The sequence below is a fragment of the Cupressus sempervirens genome, chromosome 9 (assembly GCF_028749045.1).
Source record: "Cupressus sempervirens isolate cs-2001-9-10 chromosome 9, ASM2874904v1, whole genome shotgun sequence".
Taxonomy (NCBI): domain Eukaryota; kingdom Viridiplantae; phylum Streptophyta; class Pinopsida; order Cupressales; family Cupressaceae; genus Cupressus; species Cupressus sempervirens.
Genome location: NC_143126.1, coordinates 385,998,372 through 386,010,014, shown reverse-complemented (window position 1 = coordinate 386,010,014; position 11,643 = coordinate 385,998,372).

The window sequence follows — 11,643 nt, the reverse complement described above, 5'->3', positions numbered from 1 at the left end:
TGTTATATTATCCACTATGCCCCAATGTCTTAATAGATTGATAAATATATGGTTTGTGTCAACAATGAAAACTTTAGTAAAAAAGACTTTGATATGTCCTCGATGTATGTAACGATTCAAAAAAATTCATTTTGAAGCAATATATCTAGGAAGCCTAAGGAGGAGCTTATCTCTTTAAATGTTGGAAAGTTGAGGATGGGGCTCATGGAGGATGATCTGTTAACAAAATATAATAAATAAATATGATATTGATTATTGAAGTGAAGGGAGTGAGAACTAAATGCTTAATATAATGTAAATATAAAGTGTATTATTTGTGCCCTTGGCAGAAATCCTTGTTTGGTTTGATTGATTCCTTAAGGCCTTAGTTCGAAGAGTCAGTCAATTCCATTCGAGATTATTCCTACAAAGTATACAAAGAGTATATTTTATATTAGCTTAATATTGAAATTTTAATTACTATTCCCTTTACTGAAATAACTGAGAGGTGGTATCGAACTTAATGATTCTCTCGATAATCTCAAACTTGGTTGATAGCTCGAAATACAAAGAAGGGTGTGGCTTTATTGATTATGATTACACAAATTGAACACTATGTCTATATATTCTAAAAGAGATGTCAACCTTGATACACTACCCATTAGGGGATTGTATATTCCAAGGGCTTAGAGAAAAAAATCATTGTTGACTATATTTTTCCTTCCACAACATCATATTATTTATCTTACTTGAAAGATGCACACGCAACACCATTCACAGATGGATGCCTAACGTGAATAATTTGATGACTATTATGTATGGATTGAGGGAAACATAAATATAGACAAATAAAAACTTACATGAAAATAATTGGAAGGTAGAACTACATACATATTCATTACAGTGAGGAGTAGTAGGGGCTTGATCCCAGGGACACAGGTATGTAGGTAGCCCAGAGGTGAAAGAAACCTCCAAAGTGCACTCCTTGCACACTATTCAACACTAAATTATGAGAAATTGAGATTCCTCATTTTAGGTTTATGTCAAATAAAAATATCAAAACACTAGCAAAAAATTGCTAATCTTTAGGTGAAAAACAAGACTTAAGAGTGAAGCAATACCCAACTAGATGTGTGCTAACTGAGAGGTGATATTGAACTTAATGATTCTCTTGAAGATCTCACAGCTGATCGATAGTGAGAAATACCAAGAAGGGTGTTGATAATTGAGAGGTGGTATAGAACTTAGTTTAATAATAAGACTAAAGAATAAAACAATACCCAACTAGATGCATGATAATTGAGAGGTTATATTGAAATTTTTAATTTTCTTGAAGATCTTACAGCTGGTCGATAGCTAGGAATACGAAGAAGGGTGTTGATAACTGAGAGGAGGTATAGAACTTAGTGATTCTTTCGATGATGTCACATCTAGTCGATACCTGAAATACAAAGAAGGGTGTGGATTGATTGATTATTAGGATCGTGATTACAAGAATTGAATACTATATCTATATGTTCTAAAAGGGACAACAACCTCGATACACTACCTATTACGAGAGTTTACATTCCAAGGGCTTAGGGCTAAAAATCATTGTTAAGTATAAGTCTCTTTCCACAACATTTTATTAACTATCTTACTTGAAATATGCATGCCCATCGTGATTCATACACGGATGCCTAATGTGAATGGTTTGATGACTATTATGTATGGATAGAGGGTTATGTAAATATGTAAATAAATAAAATCTTACCTAAAGATGGTATCTTGCATTAATCAAAGGGTTATGCCTTAATATATAACTTTCAAATATTGTACTTATGATTATAATGATGTTATATCATCCACTGTGCCCCAATGTCTTTAGCAGATTGATAAATATATGGTTTGTGTCAATAGTGACAACTTTAATTTGAGTAATATGGTTATGATTTAGGTTACTAAAAGAGACTTTGATATACACTCCATGTATGTAACTATTGAAAATTTATCATTTTGGAGCGATGTATTTGGGAAGCCTAGGGAGGAGCTTTTCCCCTAAAATGCTAGAAAGTTGACGATGGGGCTATGGATGATGATCTATTAAGAAAACAAAATCAATAAATACAATATTAATTATTTAAGTGAAGGGAGTGAGAACTAAATGCTTAATATAATGTAAAAATAAAGTGTATTATTTGTACCCTTGGCAGAAATCCTGATTTAGTTTGATTGATTCCTTGAGGCCTTAGTCCAAGAATTCAGTCAGTTCCATTCAAGATTATTCCTGCAAAGTATACAAAGAGAATATTTTATATTAACTTAATATTGAAATTTTAATTCTAGTTCCCTTCATTGAAATAACTGAGAGGTAGTATCAAACTTAGTGATTCTTTCGATGATCTCACACTTGGTTGATGGTCCAAAATACAAAGAAGGGTGTGGATCTATTAAATATGATGAATATGATTATAAAAATTGAACACTATGTCTATATATTCTAAGAGAAATGACAACCTCGATATGCTACCTATTAGGAAAGTGTATACTCCAAAGGCTTAGGGCAAAAAATAATTGTTAACTACATTTTTTCATCTACAACATTATCTTACCTATCTTACTTAAAAGATGCACTCCAACATGATTCATAGATGGATGCCTAACGTGAATGGTTTGATGACTGTTATGTATGGATAGAGGGATCTGTAAATATAGACAAATGAAAACTTACGTGATAACAATTGGAAGGTAGAACTACATACATATTCATTACAATGAGGAGTAGTGGGCACTTGATCTCGTGTACAAGGATATGTAGGCAGCTTGAAGGTGAAGGAAACCTCCAGAGTGTAGTGCTTTGTGCACCATTCAACACTAAATTATGAGAAAATTGTGATTCTACATTTTAGGTTTACCTCAAAAAATAAGATCAAAACACTAGCAAACATCTACTATCTTTAGGTCAAAATCAAGACTTAAGAATGAAGCAATACCCAACTAGATGCATGATAATTGAGAGGTGGTATTGAACTTGGTGATTCTCTCAAAGATCTCATAGTTGGTTGATAGCTTGAAATACAAAGAAGGGTGTTGATAACTTAGAGGTAGTATAGAACTTAGTGATTGTCTCGATGATGTCACACCTAATCGATAGCTTAAAATACAAAGAAGGGTGTGGATCGATTGATTATTATGATTCTGATTACAAGAATTGAACACTATATCTATACTAAAAGGGACAACAACCTCGATACACTACCTATTAGGGGAGTGTATACTCCAAGGGTTGAGGGAAAAAAATTGTTGTTAAGCACAAGTCTCTTTCCAAAGCATTGTATTAACTATCTTACTTGAAATATGCATGCCCATCATGATTGATACATGGATGCCTAATGTGAATGGTTTGATGATTGTTATGCATGAATAAAGGATTATGTAAAGATGTAAACAAATAAAAACTTAACTAAAGATGATATCTTGCATTAGTCAAAGGGTTATGCCTTACAACATAGCTTTTAGATATTGTACTTATTATTATAACAATGTTATATCATCCACTATGCCCCAATGTCTTAGAAAATTGATAAATATATGGTTTATGTCAACAGAGAAAAATTTATGTCGAGTAATATGGTCAGCCTTTAGGTTAGTAAAAGAGGCTTTGATATGTCCTCGATGTATTTAACTATTTAAAATTTGTCATTTTGAAGCGATGTATCTAGGAAGCCTAAGGAGGAGCTTTTCTTCTAAGTTGATGGAAAGTCAAGGACTCATGAAGGATGATCTATTAAAAAAATATAATAAATAAATATGACATTAATTATTTAAGTGAAGGGAGTGAGAACTAAATACTTAATATAATGTAAATATAAAGTGTATTATTTGTACCCTTGGTGGAAATCCTGATTTGGTTTGATTGATTCCTTGAGGCCTTAGTCCGAGGACTTAGTCAATTCCATTCGAGATTATTCTTGCAAAGTATACAAAGAGTATGTTTTATATTAAATTAATATTGAAATTTGAATTACCATTCCCTTCACTGAAATAATTGAGAGGTGGTATCGAACTTAGTGATAATCTCGATGATTTCACACCTGGTCAATAGTCCAAAATACAAAGAAGGGTGTGGACCTATTGATAATGATGAATATGATTACACAAATTGAACATTATGTCTATATATTCTAAAAGAGCGAAAAATCATTGTTAACTATATTTTTCCTTCCACAACATTATGTTATGTATCTTACTTGAAAGATGCACACGTGACACGCTTTATAGATGGATGCCTAACATGAATGGTTTGATGACTATTATGTATGGATATAGGGATATGTAAATATAGACAAATGAAAACTTACATAAAAATAATTGGAAGGTAGAACTACATGCATATTTGTTAGAATGAGGAGTAGTAGGAGCTTGATCCAATGGACACGGGTATGTAGGCAACCTGGAGGTGAAGGAAACCTCTAGAGAGCAGTGCCCTGTGCACTATTCAACATTAAATTATAAGAAATTAGGATCCCACATTTTAGGTTTAACTCTTATAAAAAGATCAAAACACTAGCAAACAACTACTAATCTTTGAGTCAAAAACAAGACTTAAGAATGAAGCAGTACCCAACTAGATGCATGATAATTGAGAGGTGATATTGAACTTAGTGATTCTCTCAAAGATCACACAACTAGTCAATAGAAAGAAATATCAAGAAATATCAAGAAGGGTTTTGATAACTAAGAAGTGGTATAGAACTTAGTGATTTTCTCGATGATGTCACACCTAGTCGATAGCTTGAAATAAAAAGAAGGTTGTGGATCGATTGATTATTATGATTGTGATTACAAGAATTGAAAACTATATCTATATATTCTAAAAGAGAAAGCAACCTTGATACACTATCTATTACCGGAGTATATACTCCAAGGGCTTACAGTGAAAAATCATTGTTAAGTATAAGTCTCTTTCCAGAGCATTATATTAACTATCATACTTAAAAGATGCACACCCATCGTGATTCATACATGGATGCCTAATGTGAATGGTTTGATGACTGTTATGTATGAATCAAGGATTAGATAAATATGTACACAAATGAAAACTTAACTAAAGATGGTATCTTGCATTAGTCAAAGGGTTATGCCTTACAATATAACTTTCAAACATAGTACTTATGATTATAATGATGTTATATCATCCACTATGCACCAATGTTTTAGCAGATTGATAAATATATGGTTTGTGTTGACAACAACAACTTTAGTAAAAGAGATTTTGCTACACCCTCAATTTATGTAACTATTCAAAAAAAATTCATTTTGAAGTGATGTATCTAGGAAGCCTAAGGAGGAGCTTTTCTCTTAAAATGCTAAAAAGTTGAGGATGGGGATCATGGAGGATGATCTGTTAATAAAATATAATAAATAAATATGATATTAATTATTTAAGTGAAGGGAGTGAGTACTAAATGCTTAACATTATGTAAATATAAAGTGTATTATTTGTGCCCTTGGCGGAAATCCTGATTTGGCTTGATTTATTCCATGAGGCCTTAGTCCAAGGATTCAGTCAATTCCATTCAAGATTATTCTTGCAAAGTATACAAAGAGTATGTTTTTATATTAACTTTGTATTGAAATTTTAAATTACCATTCCCTTCACTGAAATAATTGAGAGATGGTATCGAACTTAATGATTCTCTTGATGATTTCACTCCTGGTCGATAACACGAAATATAAAGAAGGGTGTGGAACTATTGAGAATGATGAATAAGATTACATGAATTGAACATTATGTCTATATATTATAAAAGAGATGGCTTGATATGCTACCTATTAGGTCAATTTATATTCCAAAGGCTTAGAGTGAAAGATTATTGTTAGCTACATTTTTCCTTCCACAACATTATGTTACCTATCTTACTTAAAAGATGCACAAGTAGTGTGATTTGTACATGGATGCCTAATGCGAATGGTTTGATGATTGTTATGTATGGATAGAGGGATATGTAACTATAGACAAATGAAAACTTATGTAAAAATAATTAGAAGGTACAACTACATACATATTCATTATAATGAGGAGCAGTAGGGGCTTGAATCCTTGAACATAGGTATGTAGGCAGCCTGAAGGTGAAGGAAACCTCCAGAGTGTAGTGCTCTATGCACTGTTCAACACTAAATTATGAGAAAATTGGGATCCTACATTTTAGGTTTATCTCAAATAATAAGATGAAAACACTAGCAAACATCTGGTAATATTTAGGAAAAAAACAAGAGTTAATGAAGTAATACCCAACTAGATGTGTGATAACTTAGAGGTGATATTAAACTTAGTGATTCTTTCAAAGATCTCAAAGCTGGTCAATAGCCCAAAATGCAAAAAAGTGTGTTGATAACTAAGAGTGGTATAGAACTTAGTGATTCTCTTAATGATATCACACTTGTCTGATATCCCAAAATACAAAGAATGGTGTGCATCAATTGATTATTATGATTGTGATTACAAGAATTGAACACTATATCTATATATTCTAAAAGGGATAGCAACCTCCATATGCTACCTCTTAGGAGAGTGTATGAAAGGCTTAGGGTGAAAAATCGTTGTTAAGTATAAGTCTTTTTCAGAGCATTATATTAACTATCTTACTTTTTCAGAGCATTATATTAACTATCTTACTTAAAAGATGCATGCCCATTGCAATACATACATGGATGCCTAATGTGAGTGGTTTGATGAATGTTATGTATGGATAGAGGGATACATAAATATGTAAACAAATGAAAACTTAACTAGAGATGGTATCTTGTGTTAGTCAAAGGGTTATGGCTTACAATATAACTTTCAAACATAGTACTTATGATTATAACGATGTTATATCATCCAGTATGCTCCAATGTCTTTAGTAGATTGATAAATATATGGTTTGTGTCAACAATGACAACTTTATGTTGAGTAATATGGTACTTTGATATGTCCTCGAGGTATGCAATTATTTAAAAAAATTCATTTTGAAGCAATGTATCTGTGAAGCCTAAGAAGGAGATTTTCTCTTAAAATGGTGGAAAGTCGAGGATGGGGCTAATGGAGGTTGATCTGTTAAGAAAATATAATAAATAAATATGATATTAATTATTTAAGTGAATGGAGTGAGAACTAAATGCTTAATATAATGTACATATAAAGTGTATTATTTGTGCCCTTGGTGGAAATCCTGATTTGGTTTGATTGATTCTTTGAGGCCTTAGTCTGAGGAGTTAGTCAATTCCATTCAAGATTATTCCTTCAAAGTATGCAAAGAGTATATTTTACATCAACTTAATATTGAAAATTTAATTATAGTTCCCTTTACTAAAATAATTGAGAGGTGGTATCGAACTTAGCGATTCTTTCGATTATATCACACTTGGTCGATAGCCCAAAATACAAGGAAAGGTATGGAGCTATTGATTATGATGAATATGATTACACAAATTGAACACTATGTTTATATATTCTAAAAGAGATGAAAACCTCGATACGGTACCTATTAGGTGAGTGTATACTCCAAGGGCTTAGGTGAAAAATCATTGTTAACTGTATTTTTCCTTCCACAACATTATATTATATATCTTACATGAAAGATGCACACTCAACATGATTCATAGATGCATGTCTAATGTGAACGTTTTGATGATTGTTATGTATGGATAGAGGGATACCTAAATATAGAAAAATAAAAAATTACATGAAAATAATTGGAAGGTAGAAATACATACATATTCATTACAATGAGAAGTAGTAGGGGCTTGATCCCATGGACATGGGTATGTAAGAAACCTAAAGGTGAAGGAAACCTCCAAAGCACAGCACCTGTGCACCATTCTAGACTAAATAATGTGAAAATTGGGATTTTGCATTTTAGGTTTACTTCAAATAAAAAATTCAAAACACTATCAAACATCTGTTAATCTTAAGGTCAAAATCAAGACTTAAGAATGAAGCAATAGCCAACTAGATGCTTGATAATTGAGAGGTGTTATTGAACTTAGTGATTCTCTCAAAGATCTCATAGCCGATTAATTGCCCAAAATACAAAGAAGAGTATTGATAACTAAGACATGGTATAGAACTTAGTGATTCTCTCAATGATGTAACACATGGTCGATAACCCAAAATACAAAGAAGGGTGTGGATTGATTGATTTTTATGATTGTGATTACAAGAATTGAACACTATATCTATATATTCTAAAAGGGACAACAACCTCAATACACTATCCATTGGGGAGTGTATACTCCAAGGGCTGAGTGCAAAAAATTGTTGCTGAGTACAAGTCTTTCCAGAGCTTTGTGTTAACTATCTTACTTGAAATATGCACGCCCATCGTGATTGATACGTAGATGCCTAACATGAATGGTTTGATGACTGTTATGTATGAATAGAGGATTATGTAAATATGTAAACAAATCAAAAGCTAACTAAAGATGATATCTTGCGTTAGTAAAAGGGTTATGCCTTACAATATAAATTTAAGACATTGTACTTATGATTATAACGATGTTATATCATCCACTTTGCTCTAATGTCTTAGCAGATTGATAAATATATGGTTTGTGTCAATAGCAATAGCTTTATGTTGAGTAATATGGTTGGATTTTAGGTTAGTGAAAGAGACTTTGATACGTCCTCGATGTATGTAACTATTCAAAATTTGTCATTTTGAAGGGATGTATGTGGGAAGCCTAAGGAGAATTTTTCTCCTAAAATGATGGAAAGTCAAGGATGGGGCTCATAAAGGATGATCTGATAACAAAATATAATAAATAAATATGATATTAATTATTTAAGTGAAGGGAGTGAGAACTAAATGCTTAATATGATGTAAATATAAAGTGTATTATAAAAGGGAGAACAACCTTGATATGCTACCTATCAGGGGAGTGTATACTCCAAAGACTTAGGGTGAAAAATCGTTGTGAAGTATAAGTCTCTTTTCAGAGAATTATATGAACTATCTTACTTGAAAGATGCACGGGCATCGTAATTCATACATGGATGCTTAACATGAATGGTTTGATGAATGTTATTTATGGATAGAGGGATACATAAAAATGTAAAAAAATGAAAACTTAACTAAAGATGGTATCTTGCATTAGTCAAAGGGTTATGCCTTACAATATTACTTTTTGACATAGTACTTATGATTATAACAATGTTATATCATCCACTATGCCCAATGTCTTATAAGATTGGTAAATGTATTGTTTGTGTCAACAATGACAACTTTATGTTGAGTAATATGGTTAGCCTTTAGGTTAGTTAAAGAGACTTTGAGACGTCCTCAACATATGTAACTATTCAAAATATGTCATTTTGAAGCGATGTATCTGGGAAGCCTAGGGAGGAGCTTTACCCCTAAAATGCTAGAAAGTTGAGGATGGGGCTCATGGAGGATGATTTGTTAAGAAAATATAATAAATAAATATGATATTAATTATTTAAGTAAAGGGAGTGAGAACTAAATGCTTAATATAATGTAAATATAAAGTGTATTATTTGTTCCTTTTCGAAAATCTCAATTTGGTTTGATTGATTCCTTTAGGTCTTAGTTCAAGGAGTAGGTTAATTCCATTCGAGATTGTTACTGCAAAGCATACAAAGAGTATGCTTTATATTAACTTAAGATTGAAATTTTAATTACCATTCAATTCATTGAAATAACTGAGAGGTGGTATCAAACTTAGTCATTGTCTCGGTGATCTTACACCTAGTTGATAGCCTGAAATACAAAGAAGGGTGTGGATCTATTAATTATGATGAACATGATTACAAAAATATAACACTACATCTATATATTTTAAAAGAGACGGAAAACTTGATATGCTACCTATTAAGGAAGTGTATACTCCTAGGGCTTATGGAAAAAAATCATTGTTAATTATATTTTTCTTTCCACAACATTATATTACCTATCTTACTTGAAAGATGCACATGCAGTGCAATTCATAAATGGATGCCTAACATGAATGGTTTGATGGTTGTTATGTATGGATAGAGGGATATGTAAATATACACAAATGAAAACTTACGTGAAAACAACAAGAAGGTAGAACTACATACATATTTGTTACAGTGAGGAGCAGTAGAGCTTGAATCCATAGACATAGGTTTGTAGGAAACCTGAAGGTGAAGGAAACCTTTAGAGCGAAGTGTCTTATGCATCATTCAACACTAAATTATGAGAAAATTGGGATGCCACATTTTAGGTTTACCTTAAATAAAAAGATCAAAACACTAGCAAACATCTGCTAATCTTTAGGTCAAAAACACGAGTTAATCAAGTAATACCCAACTAGATGCATGATAACTTAGAGGTGATATTGAACTTAGTAATTCTTTCAAAAATCTCATAGTTGGTCGATAGCCTAAAATACAAAAAAGGGTGTTGATAACATAGAGGTGATATAGAACTTATTGATTCTCTTAATGATATCACACTTGTTGTAATGCCCCGCCAAGGGATCCCTGGAATTTCACTAAGTTTAGTAGCATTTTTTTTTTTTTAATGCAAGTAAACACCACATATAACCTATGCACAATAACGGAAGCAATAACAATGTCCATCTGAAATTAAACATAACATAAATAACATATTACATTCTTTAAGATCCCTTAACGTTGAATTGCATACATGAATCCATCTAGTACAACATCCACATGAAATAATAATGATAAGTCCAATGTTTATACATTACATTTCAATTACTCAATCATCCACTGTACATGTCACAGGGTATGACAAGCTCAAAAGAATATACATACATATAATAGGTACATCATCCTATTCTAATCCATGATACATCAAAGTAGAGATAATCACATGATACAACATCATAGAAAACATATACATCCATCATAAAGATCAAACATAATAAACTAAGTGCACGGTTCCTCCCAATCGTCAATAGCATCATTAGACCATCGTGGATCCTAGCCATCCTTCCGTGCGTAACATTCCAAATCACCGAAGAGATCATCGGTATTACATAGTAGGAATGTCACTCCTAATAAATACAACATCATATATAGAAGTAATCTAACATGCAAATGAAAGCATAAGATAACAACATCTAACATATTCCAATCATCAATGAAAAAGGATACATATCCACCATCATGAAGGACACATCAGCCACGATGTCTCAATGAATCTCAAAATGATAAGAGTGGAAAATACACTACCACCTGACCGCATGGTACCTAAGTGGTCCACTCCCACCGTGCTAAGGAGATAATCTCAAGTCCCAAACAGGCTATCAAAATCACATAGCACATATCTCTATAAGTCCAAAAATCCTAAAAGTATACTAACTCAAAGGTTCCAAACACAAAATCTGACATCTAATCCCAGAGGCACACAATGACATGTAGGAACCTACTATGCAAGCGAGAAAGTGTCATCGCAATTATCACGTACAAGTTACCCTGGCAGTTAGCTAAACTCCATGGGTCCATACTGATTTCATGCAGCCACTAGTATCCTCTCATACTGACGAGGCATACTACGAAATGCAAGGTCACAACCATGCGTCTCACTACTCCCATCCTAGTCTGTACAAGCACTCAAGGCATGGGCAAGAACAAAACACTTATCTTTTTAGGTTCATTCAGTTAGTATTAGGTGTGAATGCTGTCACTTATTA